Source organism: Physeter macrocephalus, chromosome 18, assembly GCF_002837175.3.
Source record: "Physeter macrocephalus isolate SW-GA chromosome 18, ASM283717v5, whole genome shotgun sequence".
NCBI classification, from domain to species: domain Eukaryota; kingdom Metazoa; phylum Chordata; class Mammalia; order Artiodactyla; family Physeteridae; genus Physeter; species Physeter macrocephalus.
The window spans coordinates 66832852-66841581 of record NC_041231.1 but is presented as its reverse complement, the minus strand read 5'-3'; the positions used below and the strand labels follow the sequence as shown (position 1 = coordinate 66841581).

Sequence of the window (8730 nt, the reverse complement as noted above, 5' to 3'; positions counted from 1 at the left end):
GAAAAGGAAACCATCTTGCACTGTTGGTGGGAATGTAAATTGATACAGCCACTATAAAGAACAATATGGAGATTCCTTAAATAACTAGAAATAGAACTACCATACAACCCAGCAATCCCACTACTGGGCATATACCCTGAGAAAACCATAATTCAAAAAGAGTCATGTACCACAGTGTTCATTGAAGGACTATTTATAATAGCCAAGACATGGAAACAACCTACGTGTCCATTGACAGATGAATGGATTAAGAAGATGTGGCACATATATACAATGGAATATTACTCTGTCATAAAAAGAAATGAAATTAAGTTATTTGTAGTGAGGTGGGTGGACCTAGAGACTGTCATACAGAGTGAAGTAAGTCAGAAAGAGAAAAACAATTACCATATGCTAACACATATATATGGAATTTTAGCAAAAATGGTTTTTAAGGTCCAAGGGTCAGGACAAGAATAAACACGCAGACATAGAGAATGTATTTGAGGACACGAGGAAGGGTAAGGGTAAGCTGGAGTGAAGTGAGAGGGTGGTATGGACATATATACACTACCAAATGTAAAATAGATAGCTGGTGGGAAACAGCCGCATAGCACAGGGAGATCAGCTCTGTGCTTTGTGTCCACCTAGAGGGTTGGGAAAGGGAGGGTGGGAGGGAGGGAGATGCAAGAGTGAGGGGATATGGGGATATATGTATATGTGTAGCTGATTCACTGTGTTATAAAGCAGAAAGTAACACACCATTAAGGCAATTATACTCCAATAAAGATGTTAAAAAAAAAAAAGAAAGTGAAAATTTAGTGGTATCAATTATCTGCTACAATATTTCAGTGACATAGCATTTCCTTTAGGGAAAAGACAAACATTCTTCTCAGGTCTCTAGACCATGGCCTTAAAATCCAGCCTCATCCTTAAAGATCCATGTTCCCCTCAGACCCCAGGGGTTTTCAATATACTTTGTGTTTCTTTTTCCTTGCTTTATTAACCCCCACCCCACCATCACAACACACAGCATCACTGCTACTACAACACAAAAGTAATAGTATAAATACTACTTTTTTTTTGAAAAATGGTATCCACTCCATCAGAAATAATTGAGTTGAGCATCTGGTGTAGAGTAAGTACAGATACTCTTAGCACTAATGTAAATTTTCATCTTTATCTATATCTACAGATATTATGAATTAATTTTAATTTTTCTTATACAATTACTGAGGTCCATATCACAAAATTAGGAAAATAATGTCAAGAAAAAAGACAAAATTTAAAATCACCTAGAATCCCACCATCCAGAAGAATGACTTGGACATTTTTTATGTTTTAAAATATATTCTTTTCAAAAATATGCCAGGTCAGTTACTTTCTTAAAGAGAGCATCTCTGACTTGGACAAATCTTCATGTACAAAAGGAATATCCTTGAGATTCCTGAATCATAACCATTAGGATTTAACAAATTCTAGACACCAAAGGAGGGAGTGGAAAGGACCAGTGTTAGCTCAATTTCAAAATGCAAAATAAGATTCAAGTTGTGAGTTTAAGCTGAAGATTCAAGAAGAGTGAAGTTGATTTGGAACATCTAACACCACACGATTAATCAACAAATTTTAAGGAATGGCTTCAAGTATATCTAATGTCATGTCAGTATTTTCTGCAGTTAAACATCTCTACTTTGATGATATCAAAGAATCCAAATCTTTAAGGATGGACTGCAAGTCCTTTTACATTGATAATAAAGACACAGTAATTCACCTTTTGTAAGACTCTGGCTTCAGATTTTTCCCATCGTGGTAATGTATTTGGGTTGTACAGAGAATTATAAATATAATTTATTAAAAAAATTCAAGTTCCAAATGTTTCTCAGGAGGTTCAAAGATAATATAGTTTGTTGAAAATGGATTTTAAACTTTTTCAAAGGTGATTGTAACATTCTTGTGTGAGTATTAAAACATTTACAGCCTTCAAAGCCAATTTAGTTACTTATATAGTTTTAAAAATTATAGCTCTTAAATATTAATTTCACCGTTTAAACTAATTAGTAACACTAAAATGACTCATTCAGAGAATTAACACTTATGTCAGTTCATTTACTATTTCAACAAGCCAAAAAAAAAAAAAAGGACATTTTGTTAAGGTGAAATATACATTTGAAATTAGTCATTGAACAGAATTTCACTGGGATAACAATAATAACATGCTTTGGAAGCGCTAAGAATATAGTTAGTCTCATGACAGCAGAATAATATAACACCACTTGTTAAAAAATAGAATCATTTATTCATTCAGTCAGTTATTTCAATCAGTTATCACAGGATGCAAAGAGAAGCCAGGCTCTCCTGTTTCAGAGGTGTTGGTCAGTGAAATAAGAAAGGAAGTGATTTCAAAACAATGTGGCAAGTGTTACAATCGACCTAAGTATGGTGAGTTTGGGGATCATAGAGGAAAGAATGTTACCATAAATCTACACACTCTGCCAGGTTTTTCTGTAGACTTAATAAATAACATAACTTGCACATGTATTTGTGGCTATTTTTTAAACATGTTTAACAGTCTCTTGAATAAAATTAATAATCATTGATAGCATTTTCATTTCATAATATTTTTGAGTAAACATATACAAAAGTCAATGACGGTCCTAAGGACGAGTCTTGTTAATAAATATATATGTATATATACACACATACATACATATATTTTTGTTGTTGTTGCTAATTTAATAAGGAATACTCATAAAAATAAATTTGAGTTCCATCATTTTGTCTCCTGAACTCTTTTTTACAATACACATATTTTAAATGAGAATGAGTAACCTAGGCATAGCAAGTAGGTTTTAGCCCTGATTGACTGATGAAGTTCACCTGACATGCAATTGTATCGAGAATTCTAAAGATGTCTGGACTAAGTGGGAAACAATACAGTTATTGATTATCTATGTGCTATAGGCACACAAAAGGGGGATATTGACCCACTATGCATGCCACCCTTGGAGTGGGTGAACCACACAGATGACACCTGAGGAGAATCATGAACAAGGAAGCACATTAAAATTAAATGTTGCTGGGGAAGTTAGGTGTGAACAGTCATTCAAAGCCGAGGTGCTCCACTTGCACGGCCCTTACAGATGAGTCAGCTCTCACCTGTGAGGGAAGGAAGGAAGTGGTCAAGGGGTAATGAGAGGGAGTCCGGCTGCAGACCAACTCCTTGTATCCCTCATTTATGTTATGTTCGTGAGAAGAATCAGACAGAAGAGTGTTTGGAGATGTATTGCTTTATGTTTGGGTGCGATTGATTTTCCTGACTCATCCTTTAGGGGAGAAAAGCAGCTTTTTACCTAGATACCACAGGTCCATGATCACCATAGCTTTTCAGTCACAAAAGACTTTGGGACAACACTAGTGGACAAAACAGCATGTTGTGCAGTTACATTCAAACAATTCTTTTAAAACTGGCATGAGGAGGAGACAGTATTCTACATTGTAAATACTGTTATTCATATATACTGTAAATTATGACATGGGTGGGCACTAACCAAGCCCGAGGAAACTGGGAACGACCTGAAAACCAAAACCAGACACAGCACAAGCAGCGGCCCTGGGTCACTGACGAGCAAATTCGACTTGCACAGATGATTTTGGACCATAATGATGCTGGCTTTGAGGAAAAGGTGAAACAAATGATTGATATCACAGGCAAGAACCAGGATGAATGTGTCATTGCTTTGCATGACTGCAATGGAGATGTCAACAGAGCCATCAATGTACTGCTGGAAGGAAACTCAGATATGCATTCCTGGGAGATGGTTGGGAAGAAGAAGGGAGTCTCAGGACAGAAGAATGGTAGCCAAACAGAATCCAATGAGGAGGGCAAAGAAAATCGAGACCGGGACAGAGACTATAGTCGGCGACGTTGTGGGCCACCAAGATGGGGGAGAGGTGCCAGCCATGGATGAGAGTTTCGAGGTCAGGAAAATGGGTTCGATGGCACCAAGTGTGGAGGGCCTTCTCGAAGAGGCACAGAAAGAGGCAGAAGACGTCGTGGCCGAGGCAGAGGTGACTCTGGTAGGTGGGGAGGAAGGTTTTCTTCTCAAGGAATGGGAACCTTTAATCCAGCTGATTATGCAGAGCTGGCAAATACTGATAACTATGTCAATAACAGCTGCAATACATGGAACAACACTGGCCACTTTGAACCCGATGATGGGACGAGTGCATAGAGGACTGCAACAGAGGAGTGGGAAACTGAAGACAGGAATGAAGATCTTTCTGAGACCAAGATTTTCACTGCCTCTAATGTGTCGTCAAGGCATCTGCCTGTGGAGAATGTGACAATCACTGCTGGTCAGAGAATTGACCTTGCTGCTCTCTTGGGGAAGACACTGCCTTCAATGGAGAATGATTCATCTAATATGGATCCATCTCAGGCTCCTTCTCTTCTCCAGCCTCTGGTGTTCAGTAACTTGAAGCAGAGTGCCATATCACAGCCTGTTTCAGGGAACATGTTTTCTCATCACAGTATGGTGAGCATGTTAGGGAAAGGAGTTGGTGATGTCGGTGAAGCTAAAGGCGGAAGCACCACAGGCTCCCAGTTCTTGGAGCAATTCAAGACTGCTCAGGGCTCTGCTCAGTTGGCGGCTCAGCATTCTCAATCTGGAACCACCACCACCTCCTCTTGGGACATGGGCTCCACCACACAATCCCTATCGTTGACGCAATATGATTTGAAGAACCCAAATGATTCAACAATGCACAGCCCCTTTACAAAGCGCCAACCTTTCACCCTTCTTCAAATGTGATAGAGGTGTTCCTTCAGGAGAAGCAACCTGCAGTGGCTACCTCCACTGCTGCACCTCCCCCACCCCAACCCGTGTTCTCCTCTGCCAAACAAATCCACCTCGACTCCTCAAATGTCTCCTGGGTCTTCAGACAACCAATCTTACAGTCCTCAGCCGGCTCAGCAAAAACTGAAACAGCAGAAGAAAAAAGCCTCTGTGACTTCTAAGATTCCTACTCTGGCTGTTGAGATGCCTGGCTCAGCACATATCTCAGGGCTCCACCTGCAGTTTGGGGCATTACAGTTTGGGTCAGAGTCTGTCCTTTCTGATTATGAGTCCACCCCCATCATGAGCGCCTCTTCAAGCCAGGCTCCAAGTAGCCTCTATACCAGCACGGCCAGTGAATCTTCATCCACAATTTCATCTAACCAGGAGTCCAGTTATCAGAGTGGCCCAATTCAGTCGACAACCTATACCTCCCAAAATAATGCTCAGGGCCCTCTATATGAACAGTGATCCACACAGACTCAGCGGTAACCCAACTCCATATCTTTATCAACCCAAAAGGACTTGACTCAGGCAAAGAATGGCTTCAGTTCTGTACAGGTCATGCAGTTGCAGAACACGCAATCTGTTGAAGGTGCTACAGGCTCTGCACCTTCAACTTCTAGCAACCCCTCTCTCAGTGAAATGGTATCTGCAGCTTCCTTACTGACGACAGCCAATCAGCATTCATCCTCCTTGGGTGGCTTGATCCACAATGAGGAAATTCCAAATACTACCAGCACACAACACGGCAGCATGTTATCTACTCAGCAGAATACCATTTCATCATCAGCATCTTCTGGGTGGACTTCGACATCCACTCTTTTGCACACAAGCGTGGAGAGTGAGGCAAGTCTTCATTCTTCCTCTAGCACTTTCTCCACCATGTCCAGCACAGTCTCTGCACCAGTGGTCAGTGTCTCTTCCAGTCTCAATAGTGACAGGAGCTTGGGGCTCAGTCTAGGCAGCAACTCTACCATCACAGCCTCCACTCGAAGCTCAGTTGCTATGACTTCAGGAAAAGCTCCTCCCAACCTCCCTCCTGGGGTCCTGCCGTTGTTGCCTAATCCATATATTATGGCTCCAGGGCTGCTACATGCCTACCCACCACAAGTATATGGTTATGATGATGCAGATGCTTCAGACAAGATTTCCATTGGATTACTACAGCATTCCATTTCCCACACCCACCACTCCGCTGACTGAGAGGGATGGTAGCCTGGCCAGCAACACTTATTCTGGTGACCTCACAAAGTTCGGCTATGGGGTTGCCTCCTCCCCATCCCCAGCCACAGCCTTAGCCCAGCCCCAGCCGAACCAGACACAGACTCACTACACCATGCAGCAGGCATTCCTGAACCCGGCGCTGCATCCTGGCTACAGTTACAACAACCTGCCACACTACACAGGGGTTCCGGGCCTCCCCAGCACCTTCCAGTATGGGTCTGCTGTGTTCCCTGTGGCTCCTACCTCTTCCAAGCAGCATGGTGTGAATGTCAGTGTGAATGCATCAGCCACCCTTTTCCAACAGCCAAGTGGATATGGGTCTCATGGATACAACACTGGTGTATCAGTCACCTCCAGTAACACGGGTGTGCCAGATATCTCAGGTTCTGTGTACTCCAAAACCCAGCAGGCCTTTGAGAAACAAGGTTTTCATTCTGGTACTCCTGCTGCCTCCTTCAACTTGCCTTCAGCCCTAGGAAGTGGGGGTGCCCATCAATCTGGCCACAGCTGTTGCCTACTCACCTGCCCCCTTTAGGCACATTCTGACCCCCCATCAGCAGCCTCACTCCCAGATCCTTCACCATCACCTGCAGCAGGATGGCCACACAGGCAGTGGGCAACGTAGCCAGACCAGCTCTATCCCACAGAAGCCCCAGACCAGCAAGTCTGCCAACAACAGCTACAGCTGGGGGGCCAGCTGAGCCCCTGACTCTCTTCTCCTGGTCCCATCTTCTGAGAGGGCTTCTCAGCCTGGCAACTATGGGAACAGCATCAAAGAGAGAAAGGAATGTGGGGGGGGTTCTGCTGCCCCCACCCCCAGCGGCCCACCCCGTGCCTCAGCTTCATGTCTGTACCATCCCCACTCTTGTATGTATTATAGGATTTGTATTTTCTCCTTTTTTTTCTTCCTTTCCTCTCCTCCTCCCCCATTGGATTCAAGATTATGAAAGTTTGCTGTGGGCCCTGCCGTCCCTTCTCCTCCTCCTGTTCACCCTGGTGGTGATGGGGGGAGGGGGGACCCCCAAATATATATCAGCCCAACAGCCCTAAGTCTCCTCCTTTATTATTAGGAAACAAAACAACAACAACAAAAAATGGCATCACGAATATGAACAGCATTGTCAGATGAATTAGTTGAATTGTTGTTTTTTTTGTACTGTGTCCTGAAATTTAATGAATTAATGTGTCTTGTATATATAAAAAGAAAACCTGTACTACAAAAAAACACACACCAAAACTGGCATGAATGACAAGCAGAGATTAACAGTCTTGAAATGCTGAGCTCCAATGAGCAACAGAAATCTTAGCTTGGTAAAATAACAATCTAGATATGATCATGGATATACACAACATATTCACGTTGAATATAAAATCAAATTAATACCAGTACATTAAATGGTAGGACATTTTTAGAGTACATTTTTCCCCTTGGCATGACCTATCAAGCTTGACATTTCCTGTCTTTTTACCCCTACATTTTCAGTCCCTTCTCTCATGCATTTTTATGCATATAGAATTGAAGTTGACAGGCATCTTCCTCTCACTTGCTTTCTTTCTGGGCGTGTGTATGTGTGTGGGGGGGCTGTATACACACATACACACTCACTATGGAGGCCCTTATAAAATTCATAATGGGTATGCATCAAGTTAGAAATAACAAATGTCCAAAGTAAAAATATGATATTCATTTCAAAGCATTCTTCAATTGCATAGTGATCTGAAAGTCAGGAATTACTTGCTGGATCTGAACTCACTACTAACATCCATTTTCATGATAGCATGAACAGCTACTGGTGAAGAATCATTGTAGCTTCTAAGAAAGAAAAGACAGATATACCTATATCTATATGTATATCTATATCAGCAATGCCCCATTATATACCTATACATATACATATATAAAACATGCTTATGTATGTGTGCCGTTCTATCAGTTTCTGTATGTATATGTAAAATGGGGCATTACTATTCTTTAAATTCATATGTGGCTTATCACATTAGGAATAAAACTACTACTTGGTTACTTTTAGTGGTAGAAGTGAACACAAATGGCTATTTTCTGAAATCTGTACCCTTGGAAGGAAAAATAAAACCCATCTCTTCTCTTGTACTCTAGCAAAGGTGAGGTGAGGGTCGCTGATAGCAGCGCCTGCTGGGAAGCCTCAAGCAATGCAGCAGCAGGAAGGTGAGGACCCAGATTTGTGAAATGGTAACAGAGAGGAAGTGGAAAAGACTCCTGTGAATATATTTGACCAGGATTGGCCACTGATTGGGTTTGAAAGAGGGAGATATGTAGGATCCAAAAAATGACACTGAATTCCCATATTTAAGGAGCCAGGAAAACACTTAGATTTTATCAGAAATAAGGAAAGCGATAGTTTTGTGGCAGATTAGATTTCAGTTTAGACATGAACCATTGGTTCACCCAAATGTGTTCCATGGACAGAAATGCAAATCTGGGCCCAAAAGATTGAAGAGTCCTATAGATTTTGTCAATCACAAAATAATAAAATGTCCCTAACACATCTTTAGTCATCTTCTGTTGCTTCAATTGTTCATGAAATTTCTCAAAAATTCATTCTTCTGTCTTCCCAAAAACTCTTCCCATCTTTTACAGCATCCAATTCTTTTCATTTTGTGTTAGAATAACTTGGAGTTTGATTAAAAGGAGACAACAGTAAGTAAGCCC

The 8730-nt window shown here is 41.6% G+C and overlaps 1 pseudogene; it reads left to right on the top strand.

Annotated features, from left to right (window-relative positions):
• Positions 1-3592: 3592 nt before the first annotated feature.
• LOC102977438 (ubiquitin-associated protein 2-like) lies at positions 3593-6742 on the top strand (annotated as a pseudogene).
• The last annotated feature ends 1988 nt before the right edge of the window (positions 6743-8730 follow it).